Source organism: Equus przewalskii, chromosome 1 (assembly GCF_037783145.1).
Source record: "Equus przewalskii isolate Varuska chromosome 1, EquPr2, whole genome shotgun sequence".
NCBI classification, from domain to species: Eukaryota; Metazoa; Chordata; class Mammalia; order Perissodactyla; family Equidae; genus Equus; species Equus przewalskii.
The window spans coordinates 149,468,514-149,493,918 of NC_091831.1; the positions used below are offsets into that span (position 1 = coordinate 149,468,514).

The following is a 25,405-nucleotide window of genomic DNA, read 5'->3' on the forward strand; positions in this document are numbered from 1 at the left end:
TATATTTGTGTTCTCTGCCATGTCCTCATTAGAGCGTGAGAACAAAATAAGGTCAGGAGACATGACAAAAGTGTTTCCCTGGAAAATTCTAGCTGTGAAATCTAAAGATCGGTGCTAGACTAGAATTTATTTTTTTGAGTCTTCTTGAACAAAACATAACTTAGATGTCGGAGCCAAAATAATTTGGTTCAAACCAAGTCTGACTTCCATCTGTCCTATTTTATCTGGGACACTCAGAGCACTTGTGAATTTCTGTTGGAGAAAAGGAAACATAGATATGAAATTAACTAGCCATGAGAAAAGGAAAGATAGATAGGTTCAAAATAGAGGGACAAAAGTTTGCTACAGAGAGGCAGGAACAATTCACTCTAATGCGGGAAATAAGGGAAAATTTCAGAGAAGAGGTGGTATTTGAGGAAGACTTAAAATATTTCAATACGATGAGAATTGGAGGAGGGGGAACATTTCAAACTGAGGCAATAGCATAAACCCCAGCACAGAAGCATGAAAGGGCTTCCTGGTTTAGAATACTCCCTTCCTAGAGGCATTAACTACAAGTGGAGTAACTCCAAGAGTGCCCTCATCAGCGCTTCCCAACAGCAAAATACGCTGACGTGCATCGACTCAGCTTCTTATGTGCAAAATCAGGTACAGAACGCTGTCTGAGGACGACACCCTGGAATCCGCAGACATCACAAGACTCATGCATTGACCGAAAATGAACAGATCCCTGGGAGGGGGCAAAAGCTTCGATCAGTCTTTATGCTGTCAGGTAAATGGGTTTTTCAGATTACTTGGAATCTTAGAAGATTCTCTTTCTTTCTTCTGAGTGTAATTCACAGAATTTGAAAGTGAAAAATGCAATTTCTTAGACTCTGTTACATGTGGAAAGAAGCCCCCGTCTGTGATGAACAGAGACCGTGATGTATCACTACTCTGAATTTTCAGCACTGGGGGTACCAAAACTTCCGTGCTTGTTAACCTTAAAGCAGGTTGAGCATAGCCCTAGACTGGACACAGTTGCTCTGGAGTATGGCTGGGTTTCAAGAGCATATCTTGCTTGTTGCTTCTGTAACAGAAAAAGCAGGAGACGTTTTACTGGCAAATGAGAAATCTATTTTATGACATCCAGATGTCATTCTTGGTTCATGTGGATCCATGTGAGTAAGATTTTTGCCTTTTTTTTTTTTACGTATTCATCATCTGACTGTTATCTTTGTGGAGGCACAAAATCTTTCTTAAAGGTTTTTCAAAAATAGCAAATGAATCAAGACAAGAGGAGGAGGATTGAGAAGTTTTTGGATTCAGTGTTTAAGTATGTCAACATATGAGTCCTGAGTTCTGGATCTGGGAGAAATATGGAATGCAGAAGCAAAATGGAGGAGTATGGAAAACGTGTGCCTGCACTTGAATACAAAGAAGAGATTACCTACCCGTCCCGAGTGATGGTCAAAATCTGAGGAGAAGTTCAGCTGAAAGACAAATAAAAATGTGCATGTGTCTACCTTTTTGGGTTCTCTTTTTCTCTAGACATTGGTATCTCCAGGAAAATCCTAGCTATCTCCTCGAGTCAGGAATGAATCTTTGTGTTAACTGAAGTTCCCATATCTGCTGATGACCAGCTCCGAAAGAGTTGACATCATCCAAGTCTGTTTGTCACAATAACAAGTTGTCCCTAATGAATCCTTCTTTGGTGAATGAAAAGCAGTTTAGGCTGCTGGTAGTAGTGTCTTGCATTGTCACAGAGTTATCATTAGGAACAGGTAGATGCTTATATTTGAAAAATGAATATGTGCTTTTTAATAGAGATTTCCAAAGGAGATTTAGTTTTATTGATGTAAAATGTAAGGATAACTTGAATTCAGTAAACACCTGCTTTATATAAAATTTAATGTTTACCAGCTATCCCTCAATTTGCTCAAATGAATATCTATCACTGCTTAGTGCCTAAGAGATGAATTCTTATCTCAGGGACTCAGAGATGAAAGAAATCTAAAGTACTTCTTAAGCGGCATGCAACAAAACAAAATAAAAAGAAAGAAGTATCTGGATTCTTTTCTTTCTTTCTTTTTTTTTTTGAGGAAGATTAGCCCTCAGCTAACTGCTGCCAATCCTCCTCTTTTGCTGAGGAAGACTGGCCCTGAGCTAACATCCGTGCCCATCTTCCTCTACTTTATATGTGGGACGCCTACCACAGCATGGATTACCAAGTGGTGCCACGTCTGCACCCAGGATCCGAACCGGTGAACCCCGGGCCGCCAGAGTGCAACGTGCGCACTTAACAACAGTGCTAGGGCCGGCCCCTGGATTCCTTACTTTTTGATTCAGAGAATTAACCACAAAAATGTATTATCTCTAAAAATAATCTGGTATTAAATTTGAATAGTGCCATAGAGTACAAAACATCATCGATCATATTTATTTATAGATTTTCCTGTCAACTCTCTATGCTCCATTTCATAGATAAGGCTTGGGGAGATTAATGATGGAACCAAACTAAGCAGCTATTAAATGGCCAAGATGTGACCTGAAACGGATATTCTTAGTGCAGGTGCCATGCTTTTTCTACTAAACCAGATGCCTTAACTTTGAGTCTTCATTTCTTCAAAGCTTTTTAGCAGATATTTGCAAATTGTCAAAAGAACTTTTCCAATAGCAAAGATCTTGAGGCAAATTCGTGGACTCTGAGGCAACCGTCCTCTTTCCTATTTCAGCTGTGGTTTTGGTTTCAATCTTCTCCTTTTCTACTTCCTCTTCATCCTCTTCCACTTCCATCATCATCATCATCACACCTCATCATCGAACTCAGCTTGCCAATGGAGCAGAGGTTGTGGTCACAAAGGAGTCATCATTCTATGCTACCTCCCTCTTTATGTGAGTTACAATTTATCCAGTTGTTATTTACCAAAGAAGGGGGAACATATAATTCTTTTCTTTATTCTTTCTCTCTCCCTCTTTGAGTAATCTTCCTCCTCTTTTTTCCCTTCCCTTCATCCTTTATATCTTATCCACTTTATCAGCTCTCCCCCAAATACCTAACCACAGAAATTCCAAAGCAGCTGTTTTCTGGGACAAAACAGCCATATGCCTCCCTGCTTGGGCACCACCCTTACATACCAGAGATAGACAAGCTGTTCTCAGCTCCCTCTGCCTCCAAATGGAGCTAACCACCTTCACAGGCTTTGTTCCACAGGCCACACATTAGCCTGTGGCTTCAGTAATATGTAAAGATGTATTTGTTAAGTTTCACTTCAGCAGCAGAAGCCAGTATATTTTGCCCATGGTGGCAGTAAATTCAACCCACAGACACACACGCACAAATCACTCTCAGCTGTATCAACAAACAGAGCTTCAATTTAAAATCCGAACTGTGAGATCATAGTTTCTCGACTTCAGAAAGTCTTCTCCTAGACTGGGCCCTACCAAGCCCAAAGGAGCAGTGCGAGGATCTCTCTGGATGTGGACGTGCATTCTCTCTCAGATGCAGGATTGCCCTTCTGGTCTGTTCTAAACAGCGCCAAGGATCCATGAAAAAAGATAGAGTTTAGTTTAGGGAGTAGAAGTTCAAATCTTCCAGACAGTCAAAGATAAGCTAAAAACAGCAGCAAAAAGAACAACAACAGAAGATGCTTTAGTTTAATTTGGGATTTATGTAAATTGACCACTGTGGCCATGGAGTCATTGTCACTCTCAGGGAGATGTTCGGAATCTCTGAGACTGTAGAGTGGAGGCTGTGGCGTTCCACTCGGATGCTGCTTCAGAACAGAGGTACTCATTCCTGCAGTGGCTAGAAGTGTGGCAGCTGAAGACTCTTAGCTGATTCTCCTCCAGGAGTTGGCCATCAGTGCTGCCTTGCCCAAGGACATGTGCCCTCCCTGGGGACAGCCCATGTCCAATGTCTGGTCCTTGTGCTTCAAGGCAGGACAACTATGAAAGGCCATCTGAGCCCCAGAGCTCTCCATAAGATTTGTTGGGGCCTCTGTTGTGCATGTGTCACAGCCAGCCTTTGTCCTGGCTCAATCCTAAAAGCAATCCCCAAAGAAAGCTGTTACATGCAATTTCAGAGTCTCAGAGTCTGTCCCCCGGGGCACGTGACCTACCACAGATTTTTTCAAAACAGGTAAAATATGTCAGGACTTGCTGGAGCGAAAAGCCCCTGGACATCTGCCATAGCTATTCTCCTTTATTCCAGGGAAAAACAAATCCTTCTCATAAGGAATTCTTAGAACTCCCTTGCTATGAAAGAAACTAGCTTCATCTCCAAACAACCCTCAGAGATGAGATGGGCACTGACCTACCCCAGAGACAGCATCTGTATGTGCCATTTCCCTCTTGGCATTTAAATGGAAGACATTGTGATCAATAGATGTTTCAAGGAGCCATTAAAATGCTTCTTCACTGATACCTATAGAAGGCTAATTATAAAAGATAAAAAGGAAATGTTTATTCTTATCGTATGACCTAGAAACTGTTTTCTGAGCTAAATATATGACAACTTTATGTGTATGCTATAAAAAGCAAAATCTTTTAAGAAAATTCTTTGGGATAAAAACTGAACATTGATAAAATTTTATCCCTACATTACTTTATTTTTGGTTCTGAGAATTGTAAGAGGATATCATAATAATAGCTGTCATTTACTGAAAATTTGCTGTGCACCAGTAGCATGCTAAGTGCTTTATGGATTGTCAAAAAAATGATTAAAGAAGACAATTTAGGTGATACAAGCAAACTTTATTTAGCACGTCATGAAGTAGACAGTCTCCTTTCAGAGAGCTGCAAAATGGGGTGGATGGCAGGAAGCTTTTATAGGATAAAGAATAAAGAACAAGCAAGAGCAAAATAGAAAATATCTGATTGACTGGAGCCATATAGTCAATCTTGGGGTGAGAATGCCTGGAATTGGTGTGGTGGTTGGAGATTGGCTGACTGGATGTACTGCTTTCTGGTCAAACAGAGCATTTACAAGGGCAGGAAGGCGATCTGAGTTTCCATTTGCTGACGTGACACCCCAGGCACGGCCAGCTCCATCTTGGACCTAGAAAGTTATTTCAACAATATATATCATCAGATTTAATGTTTGTAGCATCCTTGTGAAATTATTACTATTCCCATTATACAAATCAGGTAATCAAAGCACAGAAGGGCTAAGTAACTTGCACAGGGTCACGTAGTTGGAGGGCAGAGCTAGAATTTGTACCTAGATAGAACAAAGTTTTAGCCCATATGCTTAACCACTGTGCCTCATTTCCCCACCCCAGTCATTGATAATTCTTTTATTTTAAAGGTGGAATGTTTTTGTCCAGCACATCAAAATTCTTTAGCATTATCTCTTAAAAACTGTTGCTGAGGAAAATGCCTGGACTGGAGACTAGTTTTGCAATGGAAGGATGGGAGAAAGCAGATGCTCTCCTCATATACTCAGGCTTCCTACACATGTCTTTGTCATCAATATCTTACCCAGAGCCTTGAATTTGCTCTGAAATTCGAGGAATTATGGGAATTATGACTATTTCACCATAAATGTGACTACTCTCTTGTTGTCACTTCTGTCCTGGTCCTGAGTTCTTAGCACATCAGCAACCAAAGATTGACTCAATTCTTTAACGATGCTTCGAGTTTATTCTGGGTACTTTGTTAATTTCTTAGTTATTTGAATACTTGTAGTTTTAAATCCTTTTACACTGAAGCCCGCATGTTCTCATGCTCCATATCTGACTAGAAGTAAGAGGTTTACGAAAATTTTTTTAGGTAAGTGAGGGAGGCTACTGGTGCACCAGACCTTCTCTTCCAAACTTCTTGAGTGTTGTTCATAAACATGCTTCTTATTCCTCAATAAAATGGGCATCTGTTGATTTGCAACTTGCGGGCTTCAGATATATGGCTTCTAAGTTCTATTTCATATACTAAAGTCAGGCTATCAACCTAGGCAGGTGGATTAGCAGAGTATGGATGCTTACTTGGTTCCTTATATTCAAGCAGACACCTGCCAACATGGTAGCTTATGGTGGATTGATCATAAATTTGGTCATTCTTTTCCAGTTTGAAAATCCCCTTATTTCAAAAGTTTAGGGCTGACCACAGCCTAGAGCTGAAAAGCATATTCAAGGCTGGAAGCTGAGCAGAACTTATGGTATCAAATCTGTATCTTCCTGCTTCAGTAGCTTTGAAAGGAGATCCCAGTTAATGAAATAGAGTGAAAAAGGAATAATGTACTTTTTTTGGGTACTTTTACTGAGGTGTGTGTAATTATATCATGTAAATGTATTTACAGTAAAAATGTACAAATCTTAAATTTTGAAAAATTTACATATCCGGATTAAGACATAGAACATTTCCACCACTCTAGAAAATTCCCTTATGCCCCTTCCCAGTCTATACCCCCACCTCACCCTAGGAAGTTTCTGATTAATCTCCCAAATTTGCTTTGCCTGTTTGCCTATTTTTGAAATTCACATAAATGGAATCACATAGTACGGATTTTTTTGTGTCTGGCTTCCCCACTGCCCGCCAACTCACTGTCCCTGAGATTGATCCATGTTCTTTCATGCATCAGTAGTTCATTCCTTTTTAGTCACTGCTAAGTCACATTCTATTGTATAAATATACCACAACTTGTTTATCCATTTTCCTATTGATGGATATCATATTGTTTTCAGTTTCTGACTACCATGCATAAAAGCGCAAGGAACATTCTTCTACAATTTACTTTGTGGACATCTGTTTTCATTTCTTTTTGGTGAACACTGAGAAGAATTGCAGGATCATAAGAAATATTTGGCATTTTAGGTTTTTAAATTTTAACCATTCTAGTGGGTGTGTAGTGTTATTTCATTGTGGTTTTAATGTGCATTTCCCTAATGACTAATGATGTTGAGCATATTTATATTTTCTTTTGTGAAATATCTGTTCAAGCCTGTTGCCCATTTTTGGGGGGTTTTCTTTTGAAAAATTACTTAATTGTAGGAGATCTTTATATGGCCTGAATACATATCCTTTGTCAAATATGTATGCGTTTAGTGTCGAATTTGTATCCTCTCCTGGCCTTTTATCTTTGTACTTTTGCTTTATTCTTAAGTAGTTGCTCTGGAGACTACAATATATCTATCTAACTTGCTACAGTATATCTTGGGTTAATATAATACCACTCTATGTGTAATGTACGATGATTACAACAGTATATGGGCTTCCCCCGCTAGCCAAAAATTCTCTTTGCACCACTTTGCTTTTAGGAAAGACCTACATTAGTACCTATTTTCACTAACCAAAACAGATCCAAAGGGGATTTTCACTTTTATGAAAAAAAGGCAAAATCAAAAATAAGTGTTGAGCTTTTGTTTTGCAGTGAGCCATTTTAGCGGCCAAGCGTACTGTGTGTTTCAGGTCTTCCACAGCAGCCGAAGCAGATGATGCAATTCAACCTTTGACGTGGAAGAAAGTGTAGAGGTTAGTGATCTGCCTGTCCTGGTGGATTCAGAGGAGCTGTTACTAGGTGGTTAATAGCTGACCCTCTTCGTCTCTCTCCTACGCCCCAGTCCCCTGTACCTTCCACCACTCCAACCTCCGACAACTCAGGCTAACACCCCATCATCACCACCACCACCTCTCAGCCTTCCACTGTGCTCACTCTCTTCCCTTTGCTGGTAAGTGAAACCACGCTGTAGAGACATGATTTCTACCTTGTCTAAGCTGTGTATTTATCCTATCATTCCTGCTTTTACTATACGGTAGTGTTATTTTAGGGTTTATGTGTCATTTGGTATGATTGGTAAGTTACTTTTTGGGTCTGGGAGCACTCAGAAATTTCTTCCATATAAATAAACAGTAATTGCTTCTTTGCTTTATGCCATTGCCCCTTAAGAAACATTTCATAGGAACGTTCTACTTTTGGATAACGGGGGAAACCTGATATTCCATTTGCCTTCCCTGTCCTTTTTGAAATTGCTGTCATATAAATTGCTACTACATATGTTACAAACCCCAAAATACAATGTTGTTCCTTTTTTCATTTTTTGCAGGGAAAGATTGGCCCTGAGCTAGCATCTGTTGCCAATCTTCCTGCTTTTGTTTTCTCCCCAAAGCCCCAGTGCATGGTTGTACCTTCTAGTTGTAAGTCCTTCTAGTTCTTCTATGTGAGCTGCCGCCACAGCATGGCAACTGACAGATAGGCGGTGTGGTTCTGCAATCGGGAAATGACCCCAGGCCTCCAAAGCAGTGAGCGTGCGGAACTTTAACCGCTAGGCCATCAGGGCTGGCTCATGATGTTTTTACTTTTACTTTAAACAAATATCTCTAAAAGAAATTGGGAAAAAATAGTCCATATTATATATTTATATTTTATATATTATATAATATTATATATTTACCAACTCACTTACCGTTTCAGGCACTTTTTAAACCTTCATGTAGAACCAAATTACCAATTTTCAAACAATCATCATTTCGCTTCAGCCTGAAGAACGTGGTTTAGCATTTCTCACAGTATAGGTCTGCTCTCGATGGATTCTCCCAGCTTTAATCTACATGACAATGTCTGTATTTCATCTTTGTTTTGAAGGATATTATTACTGGATATATAGAATTCTGGGTTGACAAACCTTTTGTTTATTTATTTTTTTTGGAAGCAGAATTGCATTGTTTTCCTTGAGAAGTCAGCCATCATTTTTCTTGTCCTTCTTTATATTGTTCATATGTCTGCTTTTAGGATATTCTCTTTATCTTTGCTTTTCAGAATTTGTTACTATATGCCTGTAATGTGTGGCCATTGTTCTTTCAAATATTTTTTTTCTGATCCAATCCTGTTCTTCGAAGACTCTGCTTGACTATATGTTTGACAACTTGATACTGTCCCATAGATCATTAACGGTCTGTTCAACTTTTTCTTTAGTCATTTTTTCTTTTCCTTTATTTTGGATAAGTTCTTTGTGTGTGAAATTCAACATCAGGGCCCCCTCAGAGACAGTTTCTGTTTACTGATATTTTTCCTGAATGTAGCTCATACCGTCTTATTTCTTTGCCTATCTCGTACGATTTGGTTGAAAACCGAGCAATTTAGAAAATATATTACAGTAAAACTCCAGATTCTGATTCTTTTCCCCTGAAGGTTGCTGTCATTTAGTGGTTTTTGCTGTTGCTGCTGTCGTTTTAGGAAGTTCTCTGGACTTTAATCTGCACAGGCTGTCTCCTGCATGATGTCAGGCAATTGTTTTGTTTCTTAAATTCTTATTTTCATTTTATTAGCCTGGCTTCCTAGGCGGCTTCTGTGTCTGCACGGCTCAGTGGTCAACCCAAGACTGGTCATAGGTTGTGCTTAAACAGCCCCAGCCAGCAGAGCTGCCACCCTCTGCCGACGGGTCTGTGTGTGCAGCAGGAGCATGTTCAAAGTCAGGCAGCTTGCAAGTCTGCCCTGGATTGTACTTTCTCTTGGGCCCTCTTGGTCTCCCCTGTGGGTGGGGATCTTATCTGGGCCTACCCAGCCTGGGGTCTTATCTAGGCCTTCTGTCCTGCTCTCATTTCCAGGATCTCCTCGTTAAATGGATGTCTGCTTGGTCTGCCAGTCTGCTACTCGCCCCAACTGGGCCTGCATCCTCAGGCTACGAGAGCTGTGGGGTTCCCCTTTTATTTCCTACCAGTTTTGCTCCTCTTACTGACAGTCCCACTGGGCATGAGTGAGCCTCTCTAGCAGGGAAGCGGCTGGTTTTCCGGGTTGGCCCTGCACTGGTAGAATCGCCACGCTGCCCGAGCTGGAGGGATGGTGACAGCAGCCTTGGCAAGAATGCCGCAGATTTCATCTGTTCTGACACAAAGTGTATCAGTTTTTTTAAATAAGCAAACACTTCTCAATTTGTCGTTTGCCTTTACTTAGTTTCCAAAGCCCTGAAATGGTTATTTTGCCAATTTTCTCCAATTTTATAGTTGCTTTCTGGGGAAGAAGATTTACTGACTTCTTTATTCTATCATAGTCAGAAATCTTGCCCTCACAGATATTTCTTTCTTTCTTTTGGTGAGGAAGATTGGCCCTGAGCTACTATCTGTTGCCAATCTTCCTGTTTTTCTTGAGGAAGATTGTTGCCGAGCTAACATCTGTGCCCATCTTCCTCTATTTTGTGTGTGGGACATGGCCAGCCACAGCATGGCTTGATGAGCAGGGTGTAGGTCCATGCCCAGGATCCGAACCTTGAATCCTGGGCCACGGAAGTGGAGCACACCAACTTAACCACTACGCCTGGGGACAGCCCCCGCTGATGGATATATTTTGACAAAGGATAGGAGAGGCAGAAAAAGATAAAGCATGATGCAGCTACTGGGAACAGTATTCCCTGTCATTTATAAACCTGTAACCAAACCACCAGGCTGTTGGTTCAGAAGCTTAAACGTCCTTGAATAATTTTTTTAACCATTGACTCAAAGGTGAAATGTGTTTAATGATATACGTAATCATTGTGCCATGAGAGTTAAATATCAGTGATAAAGAATTCACAGAAAAATAGATAATTATTCACAGAAAAATATATACAATTATTAACACCTTACCTAGCCCAGAAAATCGTTAGATTTTTCTTATCATGAGATTGATTATAGATCCTGGAAGACTATCTAGATCAACATTTTTCCTTGATACTCCACGTAGTGATAACTGACACCATCCTAACTCATTCCTATTACGTGGTAAATGTCCTGTCCCTTGCTTCCTCATTTCTGTATGATATTAGGGACATAAAGAAGTTATTCCCTTTATCCCTGCTCCAACCCTCCCAAACCTTTCCTAGGACCCCCGATTCCCTTAACTAGAAGCAGAGCTCTTTCCTTCAATAAGTGAGGAAAGGTAGTTAACACACAGGGGTGACCCCTTATCAACCCATTGCCATGTGGTTGCAACACAGCCTTCCCCACTTGTGTGAAGAAAGCAGTTTGTGGGAAACCTGAAGGCCCTGGCCCTGAGGAAATAGGAGAGAAAAGGCATGCTCCTGGGCATCAGGAAGCTGGCGCCGTTTAACAGGAGGCTTCTCTGACCTCATTCCGCCTTATATCACCCATCCGCCTTGCATCACCTGGCTCACCTTCCTCCAAGCTCTGGCAAGCAGGGCTGCTCACCGCCGGCCTCCAGGCCAGTGTGGAAATCCCCACTTGGAGAGAAATCCCAAAAGAGCCCTAGGGCATCCGAGGGCCCTGAGGGGCTGTGGGGAGGTGAGGGGTGCCAGCCTCTCCAAATGTCGTCCCCGGTACTTGGAGCAGCAATTGAGTTGTCTAGAGACCCACTGATTTTCAGTAAACTTCCGCTAGGTCTCCTGTGACATTTTTTTCTGGGCTCAAGGACTGCACTAATTAAGCTTTACCCTTTGTATTGTCATTTGTGTGTTGTGTGTCCTTCACCAGATTTCAGGTGGGGTGGGGTGGCATCTCTTCTGATGCTATTTTCCTTCGTATATCCCTTCCCTATTTCTCTGCAGGCCCAGCTTTTAACATCTAGCATGAACTCATCAGACCAATTTTATCTGTTGTTCCAAATAGAATATAAAATATTCTGGCAACTCTCAAAGGCAGTGTTTCTCCATCGTGACTGCTCATTAGAATCAGCGGAGGAATTTTTAAAACCCAGGCTGCTCTTGAGACCAATGAAATCAGACTCTCTGGTGATGGGATCCAGGCGGCCAGTGCTAAGAAACAATGCTCTCATGGAAAGTAGAAGCTTTATGTAGCATGCTAATATTTGTCTTTACTATTTTATCTTAAATCAACATTTCCCACATCCTTCAGGGACACATTCGAATATTAGTTGGCAGAAGGAACAGCAATGCAGAAACTGAATTATATCACGCTTTCATTGCAGTGTGTCAATATATCTGAGGTCATGTTGGCCAAATGCCCCTCAGTGTCCTTGTATTCAGCAGCTTCTTTGGTGACTGACGGCCTAGGAGAGGTTTGCCACATGAGAGCAAATAAGAAAAAAAACCCTGTCGATGTGAAGCATGTCAGATTTCAAAGGCTGCTGGCCCATTATGTAAAATGCAATGACACATTAGTACAAATATTTACCTTCGCCTGGCTCCCCTGGAGTCTTTGTTCTCATTTAAACACTGAATGGCCATTGACTTCTTTTCAAAGAGAAAAAAGGAGAGTGATAAATCTTTCACTACCTTCTCCACACAAATTTTCTTTTTGAGATTGAGATTTTCCACCCTTGCTTTTTCTACGACAAGATCACCACTATTTCAAGTTCTTGGTTCATTTCTCTAACCTCAGAGACAGATGCAGCTTGCTCTACACCGTGGACAGAAAGTTGGCTAAAAAACAAAAAAACAAAAAAACAGCAAATATTTCTCAGATATTTGTCGAATCTCAAACGAGCACCAACCAACTTTTGAGTTTTCTCCTTTGAACGAGAAGATGAGTGGAAGAGCGAGGATAAATTTTAAGGACCTGTAGGAATGCTTTTAGCACTGGTGCTTAGAAAGGTAGTGGCAAAGGGTATGAGGCCATGGACGCTGTGCAAAGCCTGCAGCTCTGTGCTTGGTGGGGTGCTCCTCTATTTTAGATAGGGACGGCATCAGAGAGTTAGCCATTGGGAAGAATTTCCTGGCATGAGAGGGGCGAGAGGTGAGACTCCATCATTGGGTAGAATTTTAGCAATTCCATTTTAGAATTTTTTCTCGGCAGGGAGGGAGGTTGGGTTTTTTTCTTTTTTAAAGAAAGACTCAGACTGATTTCTAGATGTGTGAAATCTTATTCTTGAGACAAGAATTTAACAACTCCTGAGAGTTCCTGTTAGGCCTGTAATTCTAGAAGACATTATGTTCAGGGCAGTTTAAAGCAAAAACATTCAACTTTGCTTATTTCAAGACTTAATACGTGTGCCAAGTTTCCCCATCTTTTACAAGTTTGTTAGATATGTTTCTGTACTCATTAGAAAGAATAAATGATAACTTGGACTAGAAGGCTCAGGGCCACCGCATATGACACGCGTGTTGTGCAGTACCAATGCCAGGGGCCCCATAACTGAGACTGCATTGGGGGTAGTGTTCTCTGGAGCTGTGAATTCACTGGTCCTGGGGAAGAGCCTGAGCTTCATGCCAGTCATGGCAGGGTGGAATCACAGTTAGCGTTGCCTGCCTACAATTTTCAATTGCCTAGGTATTTAAGGTTCTTCACTGCTTTTATTTTAAAATCTAGTCTATATATCACTAATTTAGTCCATGTTAGGCGACATTGCATACCTGTAGGAGGAAAATCCAGTGGTGTAATAGAAAAAGATGCTTTGATAACACATGCATCATTTCTTTCGGCAATAAAATTCCTACTAGGAAAGGTCAGTGGATGCGTTGGTCATTGTCTCAAATTGTCCTCTTCCTGTCGATAGCACCATAGCTATTTTCCCAGTGGAGGTCAGAAATATGATTTGCCTTGTGGAATAATCTGAGCCAGAAATGATTATTATTACTGTTATTTTCTCTTAATCCATCTGGTCATTCCCGTTGTGAAATACTAGCTTAGCACTCCCCAAGAGTCACAGGAAAGTGGAGGAATTGCTTGGCTTGGTTCTCTGGAGTGAGCATCACTTGCCATTGTCATACTGAGGGTTGTCTCTCAGCCCAATCACCTGGACTGCACATGGTTCTGAAACTTGGGTGCCCCTTGGACTCTCCCAGAAGTAGAGGAGATGGTCCACCCAGTGCAGAGCCAAGCTGGGATGGTGTAGATTTGGAGGGTGCTGTGCTTTTAAGAAGTGACAGGAAGATTCCCAAGCTAATGGGCTATTCCTGGGTCCCTTCTGTAGGAGGATTTGCTGGATGGTTATGCTAGTTCACACTGAGTATTTGAAGACCTTCACTCACATATTTAATGGTTTACGAGCCTGTAATATTAAAAAGACTAGGCTAAGTGTAGAATATAACGTAAGACACAAGTTTTCCCCATTCCAGGAACTTATAACCTTGTTGAGGGAAAAACCATCCATGAAATTGTTAAACACCAGCATGTTGGAGGATGTCCCCAGGGTGGTTTGGAGTGATCAGGCAGATGCTGTGGAAGAAGCAGGTCTTGAGTTGAACCTTGAAACTTGTACAGAGCATTGCTAAGTGGAAGGGAGGGAAGAACGTACTCTGCGTAGTAGTGGACTACAATAGCTTGGACCAAACTGGGGTTCAGAGTTTCGTGCCAGGAAACTGGAGCCATTGTAGTGACTTCTACACGTTTGTTCAAGGATTTAGCTGATGTTGTGCCTTGAGACCTAGTAAGGCTTTGGACTTTCTCTAGAATATGTCCTCGGATGCGTGGTAGGACCGTTCCAATGTGTTGGACCAGCACTGTACTGAAGGCTGGATGCTCTGGATCATAGATGGCAGCAGACAGCACGACAGAGTAGGACATGGGGAACTGTTTCCACTGTTTGTTATGACTCTTACTAATAGCATCCTGCTCGCTGTTTGGCTTGGCCTGGTTTCTTTTGAGCTCTGTGCCTATCTGTGGGTTGAAGGTAATTTGTGGTGTTACTGCTTTATTGATCTTTTCCTCTCCTGAGAGAGAAAATGTAATTTAGAGCTTGAGATTATTCTGGATTATCCTGGATTATTCTGGTTTATTCTGCAGCTTCATCTCAGAAATCCAAGCTGGCTCCTCAAGGATGAAGAGACAAGGCCCTCTCTAGCCAGGGTTCCTCAGACTTCAGTGTGCCTATGACTTGCTTGGGGATCTTATTTAAAAGGTCCTGATTCATTAAATCTAAGATGCAGCTCAATATTCTGCATTTCTAGTAAGGCCTGAGGTGATGCTGATGCTGAGGGTCTGAGGACTACTCTTAGTTTCAAGCCTCAGGGCATAGTACGGATGATTATGGCAACAGAGTGGCCCAGGAAGGTTGAGTGTGGGAAGGAGCAGGATGGAATGGAAATACTTTTCATATGAGATTATAGCCGCCCAGGCTCCCACATAGACTTGACAATGAGTCATGGTCACTATCCACCCAGACCTTTGCTTCGCATTAGAAGGTGCTCCCCTAAGACATGCCCACGCTGAAGCCTCAGGAATACCATGCTTTTCCCATGAAAAGCCCAGTGAAGAAGCTTGTAACTTCCCAGCGGTGAAAGAGACAGGGAAGCCAAATCCTCGGTGGGTTTCGCCTTTTCCCCTCATCAACTGCATGGCTAATTGGAAGGCGAATCTGGTGGTTCCTTCCACTCTATTCAACTCAGTGTGTGTTTATGGCAAGTCTGCTCTGGGTCTAACACTGTGCTAAGTATGTGGATTTCTGATGAAGGGTGAAAAGTGGTCTCTGCTGTCCAGGGACTTGCTGTATTATTGGGAAGAAGAAAACAGAACACTGACAAGCAGTGAAAGAATAACATGAGACAGCAGGGCTATAATTATGTGCTAAATTGAATATAATCAAGTGCCAAATCTATGACACAAGCAGTAAGTGCTGTGAAAAATCAGGGAGAGTTTGGATATTGGCTTGGCTCCCTGAAACTCAAATTATAGTTTTCAATCGAGAGCTCTATTGTTTGATTTGTATTGGGGTTTTGGAGATCTTGTGGATACAGAATTTGGAGCTACTGGGTGAGAAAGGGAAGGGCTGAGTCCAGCACAGAAACACAGTTCGCTTGTTTCAGGTACTAAGACCCCCACCATGAATGCAAATCGCACCTCCCACCCCAGCCTTCCCATCCCCACAGTGAATGAAGCATTTCTTTAAATGAAACCACCCCTAGATAATGAGATCATTGCTGCACTGTGCTGGGTTTGACTGGACACTCCCACAGCTTGTCGGAGATTCCGACCTAGAGTGAGTTCTTTCCATAGATCATGAATAATAATGGGGCTTAATGGGAAAGGTCATCGTGGAATCTCAGGGCAGATACCTTCCAGTTTATCGATGGGGCAGACAAAAGGAGAAGGGGCTGGGAAAGGCCCTCAAAGGCACAGAGAGAGTGCCTATCTTTTATCTTGTCCGTGAAAGCCCTGTGGAAGAACAATGCCATTCAGTACTTACATAGCACTTTAAACTCTTTCATAAGCAGCAGCTGGTAAGGTCTTGCATGACACCCCTGGAGAGCAAATGCACATTGGTCTTCCCTGATTTCTGAGAGTGAATCATGGGCACGGAGCCTTTATGTGTCTGGTGGAAACACTCATGCATCCCTTGGCCTGCCAAACTGGGGGACTGGGCCAAGCCCACATGGCCAAACCTATCAGGTGACTTAGCTGTGTCATGCATGAACCAAACACCAATCCTCCACACCTCTCAAGGTCAGGAACAAATATCAGGTTCTCTGAATTGTCCCATGGAACACCCCTCTCCCAACTGGGACTGAGGGCAAGTTAGCACCTCTCCTGCCTGCCCGCTAGTCAGGTTAGGAGACTCACTCCCAGTTTCCTTCAGAGATCCTCCTCAGATGCTCTCGCCTGTCTGCACTGTGTCTTTTTTTTTTTGTGAGGAAGATTGTCCCTGAGCTAACATCTGTTGCCAATCTTTCTCTTTTTGCTTAAGGAAGATCATCACTGAGCTAACATCCATGACAATCTTCCTCTATTTTATGCGGGATGCCACCACAGGATGGCTTGACGAATGGTCCTAGGTCCACACCCGCCCGGGATCTGAACTTGTGAACCCTGGGCTGCTGAAGTGTATGGCACGAACTTAACCACTATTCCACCAGGCCAGCCCCTGTGTCTTGTTTTCATATCCTTTTCTGGATGAGTAGTCCAAGAGTTACAGAACCTCTTGTTGAATGCTTCCTGTGTGGACATTCCCGAAGCGATCTGTTTCATGCTCACTTGATATCTGAGACCGATTGTGGGGGTGCCTCAGGCTAGACTAAGGCAGGAAGTGTGTGCTTGTAAACTTTGGATCACACCAGCAGCTGTTTCCACTGATGGAAAAGACTGACAGGAAATGGCCAAAACTTATCTATAGGCTGAACTTGAAAGAAACCGTTTTCACTTGCTGGTCTTACCTTCTCTATCAAGAATCTTTGGAGGCCCAACAGGTTCCAGTTGGTGGCCCAGAGGCCAAGTCTGGCCCACAGATGTATTTTCTCTAGCTGGTCTTGTGGTTTGTAAAAATCTGAATTACTTTTTAACATTTTTAAATGAACTTATTTTTATATAAAAATTGGGATTTCTGGCTTCTCTTGAAAAAACTTTGAGGAGCTGGCAACCCTGGGCCCATCTTCTGCTTGGAAACGTTGACCTGAAGCTGCAGAGCGAGCCCCTGCTCTTCACTCTGTCCTGCCCCCTCGGCCCACTGCCCCCATTTCTTCACTAGCCCAGGCCCTGTGAGCATTTGGGTTTTTGACCTTGATGAGTCGCAGATACAGCCTGCATTTATTTCATCTTGATATTAGGGGTGCTGTGCCTAAGACAGACAAGAGATCAGGGTAGGTTTGGCTAGTAGTGATTCAGGAAAAGTGGAATGTTGATTTTGGGACAGCTCAGAAATGCTCCAAACTAGAGGCAGAAAAATAATCTCTGAGTGCTTCTCAGATCGTCTGTGGAGAAGGACCAGTTTGTTTTCCACTTTCCAAGTCATCACAGACCTGTAGTTTCGTAAAATACAATATACGTGAATTCCTAGAAACACAAAAGAAATAGAAGACACACAAAATACAAGGCAAATTTTATGATTAGAGTCTACAGGCATAAAAATTATTTTAATAAATGTGATCAGAATAAACATAATATGGGAAAAGAGAAAATAATTACAAAGTTTATACTGTTCATTTAATGCATGCATATAAGCTATAACTATAGAGAATCACTGTTATAGCTTTCTATCTCTGCAGTTATGAACTAATGAAAAGTTATGAATGAGATGGCAATTTCCCATATTAAATGTCTATATGCACGCTTTTAATGAACAGCATGTACGTTAAATTTTAAGTTTTTTTAAATGCAATAAGTAAGCATGCTTCTTGCTTGTTAATTTAGCTAGTATAGTTAAATCGACAATGACATTCCTTATGGTGAAGATGTTTCTGTGTTTTGTTTCGATAACATTCCCAGTAGAGAATCTAGTCTCACAGAGGTATCTTGACATGAATGGGAGAATAAATTTTAAAGTAACTTCAGCAAACTCAGGATATGCATTTTTAACTTTTCTTCAAAATGAAGCAAATAATACAGTATTTGCAAAATTCATCTTTAATCTTTCATTAGTAGCAAATTTGGACAATTTATCCTGCAAAGTTAAAGTTAAAATTAATTTAACTTTCAATAAAAGGAATGGATATCAGATCCATTAATTTCCTCTTCGTGAATGTTCTTATAATGGAAAGTAAAATCCAAAACCTTCTCCAAAATTTCTCAGATGTATGGCAATAACTTTGCAGATGTGTAATTTCAAGATCATCACCTACTTTATTATTAGTTGCTGTTAAATTACAGGACATCAACACTCTGTAGAAATTGTTTGTCCAAGCTTCCAACTTTTCTTTTTCCCTTTCTTCTTATCTGCGCTTGAAAACATGTCATGTCCTTTATTTGAATGGAGTATTAAGATCTTTAAAAGTATAAAAGATATGCAACAAATAAGCATGACAGACTGTCTAATGCATATCTTTGAAATGTTAAAACTGGTTCTTTTCTTGTAGAAACACAATAGGTTTGTTCAGTTCAAATATTCCTGGTGGAAATTTCCCTCTCAGGAACCATCATTGCACAGTAGTTGTTTATAATCAGCTTCCATATGATTAAAAGTAAAAAGAATGCCCTCAAATTTTACGAGTTAGCTTTTATGTACTTTACAACTTACACCAAGAGCACTTTTTAGTTCAGCCAACATTTTTGTTTTGTTTTCTTTTGGAATAAGACTTCTTGATGACGGAAGCATTCCCTTGATTTATATTGGGCACAGCTATTCCAGAATGCTTCCTGTTATGAGAGCTGTGCCATCAGAACATACTTCTAAAAATTTAAACTCCAAATCACAGTTGTTGATTAATACTTCATGGCTCTATATAGTTTAGAACTGGTTGTCTTTTTGAAAATGAAACTTAGAACACAAATTCTTCCTTTAAATCACCTTCATGTTCAAACTGCACATATGTGAAAAGGATGGACATTTTAGCAATATTTGTATATCTGTCTAGCTGCAATGAAAATTGTATTACCAGCTTTATTTGTTTTATAGTTGATCCTGCATGACGTTAAGTTTTGTGTCACTGGAAAATGGCCGTTGAGCCACCCTGTTTGACAAGATTCTCTCAACATTTCCAAGCAAATATCTTTTTTTTTTTTTTGAGGAAGATTAGCCCTGAGCTAACATCTGCCACCAATCCTCTTCTTTTTGCTGAGGAACACTGGCCCTGAGCTAACATCCATGCCCATCTTCCTCTACTTTATATGTGGAACACCTGCCATAGCATGGCTTGTCAAGCAGTGCCGTGTCCGCACCCAGGATCCGAACTGGTGAACCCCAGGCCACCAAAGTGGAACGTGCACACTTAACTGCTGTGCCACAGGGCTGGCCCCCAAGCAAACATCTTTGATGCATTCGTTCATTAATATTTAAACAAAGGCATGTGGGTCTTTAGACTTAGCAACTCAAAGTGTTATTTTATAAGAAGCCCACAAAGCACATTTGTTTCTGGTGGCTTTTTAATTCAAGATCCTTTCTTTTTAAAAAATGATTCTTTTGGTTTTGAATCTACCTTTTATGATTTGGCTGTAAGTATTCCTTAGGTCTTAATAGTTTCATTGATTAGCCAATATGTCTCTTCAAATAACACATTGTTATTTTAGCTCTTAGGCATCAATTATGACTGCAAAACTGAGCTCCGTATACAAAGGATCATGCTTTTAACTAAAACTGGTACAACTTTTTGATCTTTATTTCTTTGGACTCTAGTTTATTGTTATCACTGAGTTAGCATTATAGCTGTAATCAGGATGGGTTGATATTTTCTTGACAAAAATGTTCAGCGAAGCTTATTTTTTATCTATAAGTTGGGGTTAAAATTAATAACACCAATTTCAGTTCCCTAATATAGGTAATGAAGTTAAAAATAGATTTAAAATAGGCTTGATTAAAACTATTGTAAGAATGAATTATACCTACAAATTTTATTTACATATGCTTATAGCATCACACTTTCTCAGGTATCTATATACAGAGAGAGATATATGTGCAAAAATATGTACTTACACTTTCTCAGATTTTTAAACAATTTTGGTGAGAGCTGACAAAGTGACCTTAAAAGTCCCATATCATGAAGTTCCATTGAACACGGTTAGTAGGCGGTTTGCGTTACATGTGACTCACCAGGAAAGTTCAACAACGTCCAACTGGTTGTATGAGATGAGTTGGGCCGTGTGAAATTGATATAAAAGTTTCTAAATGCTTACTACTCTCAAATTCTCTGATTATCTTGTCATGGGCCCATAACGAATAGCTTGTGGATGGTCATTGGTCCATGGATAGCATTTTGCATTTAAATAGATGCCCCCTCACAGACCCTTATGAAGCTGGCATCAGTTCTCTAATATTTGCTGAGAGATGACAGACTGATAAACTACTCCCTCCTCAGTCAGAGGATAAGATTAGGGATTACATTTGGCCGTGAGTATCAAAACAAAACAAAGCAAAATAATGCAACTTATACGAGATAGCAGCTCTTTTTTCACATTAAAGGAGTCTGGCATAGGGACTGGGGTCATCAGGGATCGTTTGCATCAGGGACCCAGGCTTCTTCTATCTTATTACTTCACTGGACGTGGCTTTCTTTCTCAACGTACCTCATGCTCCAAGATAGCTACTGGAACTCCAGTGTTATGTCAACATTCCAGCCAGCTAGGAGAGGCGGTGGGTGTTGGAAGAGCAATCCTTTTAAGGCACTTTCTGGAAGTTGCATGCATCATTTCTACATACACTTCATTGACAAGAGCTTTAGTTGTGAAGCCAGCCATACCTAGTTGCAACAGATGCTCTGAAATGTAATAGTTAGGGGAGTCATGCTCACCTAAAATTAGATACTCTGTTACTATGGGAGAAGGAGGAGAATGGATGCTGGGGGTCATTTGGCAGTCTCTGACAGACGTAACTTCTGAACATTAGGATTCCAAGTAGAAATGAATGTCAGGGTTCCGTAAGGCAGCACAAACTGATAGAAGCTTCCAGCAGACGAGGCAGTGTAATTTGATCCCTTCAGTGACAGGGCCTGCCCAGGGTCTATAAAGATTTATCCAATTTAAGATTTTATAACCGACTTGCAATTTTAAGCAACCGCTTACTCATTGTGTATAGATTTCCAGTCCAGATATTAGATTAGTGCAAATGTTTTCCAAATAAAAAAATGAACAACTGGGGCCGGCCCCGTGGCACAGCAATTAAGTTCGCACGTTCCGCTTCCACGGCCCGGGTTTTGCTGGTTCGGATCCCGGGTTTGGACATGGCACCACTTGGCAAGCCATGCTGTGATAGTTGTCCCACGTATAAAGTGAGGAAGATGGGCACGGGTGTTAGCTCAGGGCCAGTCTTCCTCAGCAAAAAGAGGAGGATTGGCGGCAGATGTTAGCTCAGGGCTAATCTTCCTAAAAAAAAAAAGAAAAGAACAACTGTGGAAAATGGTGCACAGGAGGGGCTGGCCTGGTGGCATAGTGTTTAAGTTTGTGAGCTCCCCTTCCACAGGCCGGGGTTCCCCGGTTTGGATCCTGGTTGCAGACCTACACACTGCTCATCAAGCCATGCTGTGGTGGCATCCCACATACAAAATAGAGGAAGATTGACACAGATGTTAGCTCAGCAACAATCTTCCTCAAGCAAAAAGAGGAAGATTGGTAACGGATGTTAACTCAGGGCCAATAGTCCTCACCAGAAAAAAAAAAAAGAAAGAAAGAAAATGGTGAACAGGAACCCTCACAGCCAAAGTTCAAAACCTTCCATAGGGTACTGTCTATGAGAGGTGCTGGGGATAGGGCAGCGGATGAGGCAAGTGTCTGTCATCAAAGAGCTTACAGTCTAGCAGAGGAGATAGTGAGGGGACAAATGATGGCGATATGCTATGCAATGGGCTCTGAAGGACTCTGTCAGAGTCATTTCAAAGCAAACTAAAAGACTTCCCATTGGAATCAGAATCAGTCCATCCTCGTGAAAGTATTATGTGCAGCAGGGGTTCTGCTGTTCAGCTAAAAATTACTTGAAGCCGCTTTGGACTGACATCAGATATGTTAACACGAAATTGCCAGTTTGTTTCTCCTAAATGTACCTCATCGAGTCTACATTGGAACACCCATCATTGGAGAAATTCCAGGTCTGAGAAATCCTCGAAAGGAGCCTCTTGTTTGCACCACATTGGGAGCAGAGTTCTCTCTCTACGTAAAAAGGAAAATAAACCATGAAAAGGAGCTTTTCTTAAACCATAGACGAATGTGCTTTTATCAGTAGAAGTTAGTCACCTGTTAAAAAACGCACTCAACTTGTTCAGGTTAGTAAATTAGAATTGAGGGATTTCTGAAACGTGTGGGTGTGGGTAAATATGTACCTTCTTGTTATAGATATTCTTGCTTATCTTAGTTTAGACTTCTTTCTTTCTTTCTTTCTTTTTCTGTGAGGAAGATTGGCCCTGAGCAAACACCTGTTGCCAATCTGCCTCTATTTCATGTGGGACACCACCACAGAGTGGCTTGATGAGCAGTGCTAGGTCACCATCCAGGATCTGGACCCATGAACCCTGGGCTGCTGAAGGAGAGCACACGAACTTAACCACTACACTACTGGGCTGGCTCCTAGACTTATTTCTTTTGGCCAAGACCCTGCTGTTGGGGTCTGTGCGTCAGACTTCTGTAACAAGCGAAAAAATAGCTACTTTCACATATATCCAATTATTGAGTTCCCCAAACAGGGAATTTTTCTGGGTTTTTCAAACTTTGTTTTTCATAGATCTTATCTTGCTTTCTTTCAAAGACTTCATTCCATTCTCACACTGTTAGTTTCTTTCAGATTGCTCTTTTTGACATCTGTTTCAGAAGGAAGCTGTTATGGAGCCTTCTTCTATTTGTGGGATTACCACATATGTCTTTCATGAAGCCTTTCTCAATCATTTCAAATCAACTTCATTAGCTTTCCCTTCATCAGTCTCAGGGCAACTGGTTTTTGCTTCTCTCATGGAACTTCTGTCAGAGTTGATGCTGCAGTTATGCCTGGGTGTTTGTGTTGGTTTCTACTCCCCAAGCTACCCCTACATTGTAACCTCCTTGGGGAAATCAGTGCCTTGTTCATATTCTCCCCTCATTACCTGTTTGGATTAAATGCTCCCCCCCAAATTAATATGGTGAAACTCTAACCCTCAATGTGACTGTATTAGAGATAAGGCCTTTAAGAGGTAATTAAGTTTAAACAAGTTTGCGAGGATGGGGCCCTCATCAAATAGGACTGGAGTCCTTATAACAGGAGGAGAGGATGCAAGAGACCTCTCTCTGTGCACATAGGGGGAAGGTCATGTGAGGGCACATCAAGGTGGCAGCTGTCTGCAAGCCAAGAAGAGACTCACCAGAAACCCAATTTTCTAGTGCCTTGATCTTGGACTTCCAGCCTCCAGATCTGTGAGAAAATAAATTTCTATTGTTTAAGCCTCCTAGACTGTGGTATTTTGTTATGAAAGTTCTAGCACATTAATATACTACCTAACACAGTATTTTGCGAATAATTTCTAGTCAATAGATAATTGCTTATTTCTTACTGACTATAACGAATTATATTTAGAGGAAAAATTTGGTTTTATAATTACCTGAAATTCTTATACTATACAAGTCATCTCTAAGAGTTGATTTAAATGCTTCTTCCCAACATCTTTTCCCAAGCATACAAACATACACAAACACTCACGAACACACACACACACACAAAGCTTGGCATGAGCCATTTTGAGTACATAGAATGGCCAGTAAATTTGCTTTTGTAATCAGAGAAAGTGCCTAATTTCAAACTGTTGATAGAAATATTGAAGAACACATATATATTTCCCTAGAATCCTACTTTGGAAGATACATGGCATCCTAGTTTATTATTTCTTCTAATGTCCATCTTTTGATGTCTGAATCCATAACTTTTTGCTCAGTTTTTGTCATTGGAGCAGTGGCTCCAGCACCTGTCGGATGGGTCAATGTGGAGGAAAGGTTAAAGGGGCTTTTAAACAACACTTATTCACTTATTCATTCACTCAATCATTCATTCAAAACACTTCTAGAGAATCCACTCTTACAAAGCACTATTTTGGGAGCTATAAATAAAGGGGTGAAAAGACAGGGTGTGTCCCTACCTTTGAGTTTACAGACTAGTGGTAGAAAAGGCAGGCTAAATACCTATGAACAAGCAAATAAAAAAGACGGTTCTAGACAGTGATAAGTTCACTGTAATTCTAAGACCAGCCTCCCACCACCCCTAAGATACTGGTAGAAGCCACTGGGTTAAGTTTCATAGCTCTTGAGGGGACCCAATAGTCTAGCGAATGGTCTCCTTGAGATCTTACTTGTGACTGATATATACCATCTTTTTCAATTTTTAACATTTTATCCTTTTGGTTAAAATATGTATCTCATTTATTTAAGTGACAAGTATCTGGGATGCTGCTGTCATAGAAAGGAAATGTCAACTCACATGATCTGGAGGAGAGATCTTAAAATTAAGTCCTATTTCCTTAAGAAAGAGGTGTGTGATCTTAGAGACCCACTTCTCTAACTGCCTAGATAGATTCTCATCTATCTATTCAGGATGATTCTCATATTAAAATGTTATTTAAAATTTGTATTTGTGAGACTTAAGGTCAAGATGGTGGTGTAGGCAGACTCTGAACTCACCTCCACCCACGAACACAACCAGGTTACAACTATTCTTGGAAAAATTACCCCAGAGAGAGTACTGAAAACTGGATAAACAGAACCCCCACAACAAGGCACAGTCTTGACTGAGGTGAAAAAGGCAGGAATTCCTTCTGGAGAGAAAAAAAGCCACCTTCCTGAGCCGTGGAGCTTCTCAGCCAGCTAGGCAGGAGCCACCCTAAGGCATGCAGCCTTCCCTGGAGAAGTAGGGACCTGAGCAGGGGCACGTTACTGCTATAAGCATCCTTCAGACTCAGCACAACTGAGACAAGTGTCCTACAATCTGGCTTCCCTGGCTGTTAACTACAATAGGGAATACCTCCAGAAAAGTGATCATTAACGTAAGCGGAATAAAGCCAGCTCTTAAAGGGCCCACACACGAATTCACCTGTCTCAGAGAGTCACGGTCCTTTGGTGAAAACAGACTCACCTGGTAGGCTCTGAGTTCATCTCGGTGAGAGGTAGGACCTCTCCAGAGACTGACACATTGCTGGTGGCCATTGTTATGACCTAGTACAAGTGTGCTGACACAGAGCTGGCAGATGCCATTGGAGTTCTTTACCTGGCGTTTTAGCCTAGGGATCTGCCCCATCCAGGA

At 41.3% G+C, this 25,405-nt stretch overlaps 1 long non-coding RNA gene across 2 annotated transcripts in view; it reads left to right on the forward strand.

The window, feature by feature from the left end:
• Positions 1 to 7,430: 7,430 nt before the first annotated feature.
• The window catches only part of LOC139084147 (uncharacterized), a 33,574-nt gene continuing 15,599 nt past the window's right edge, over positions 7,431 to 25,405 (forward strand). For both annotated transcript variants that reach the window (XR_011541502.1, XR_011541501.1), the window contains exon 1: positions 7,431 to 7,643. This is a non-coding gene — a long non-coding RNA (uncharacterized lncRNA). The remainder of the gene's footprint in view (positions 7,644 to 25,405) is intronic.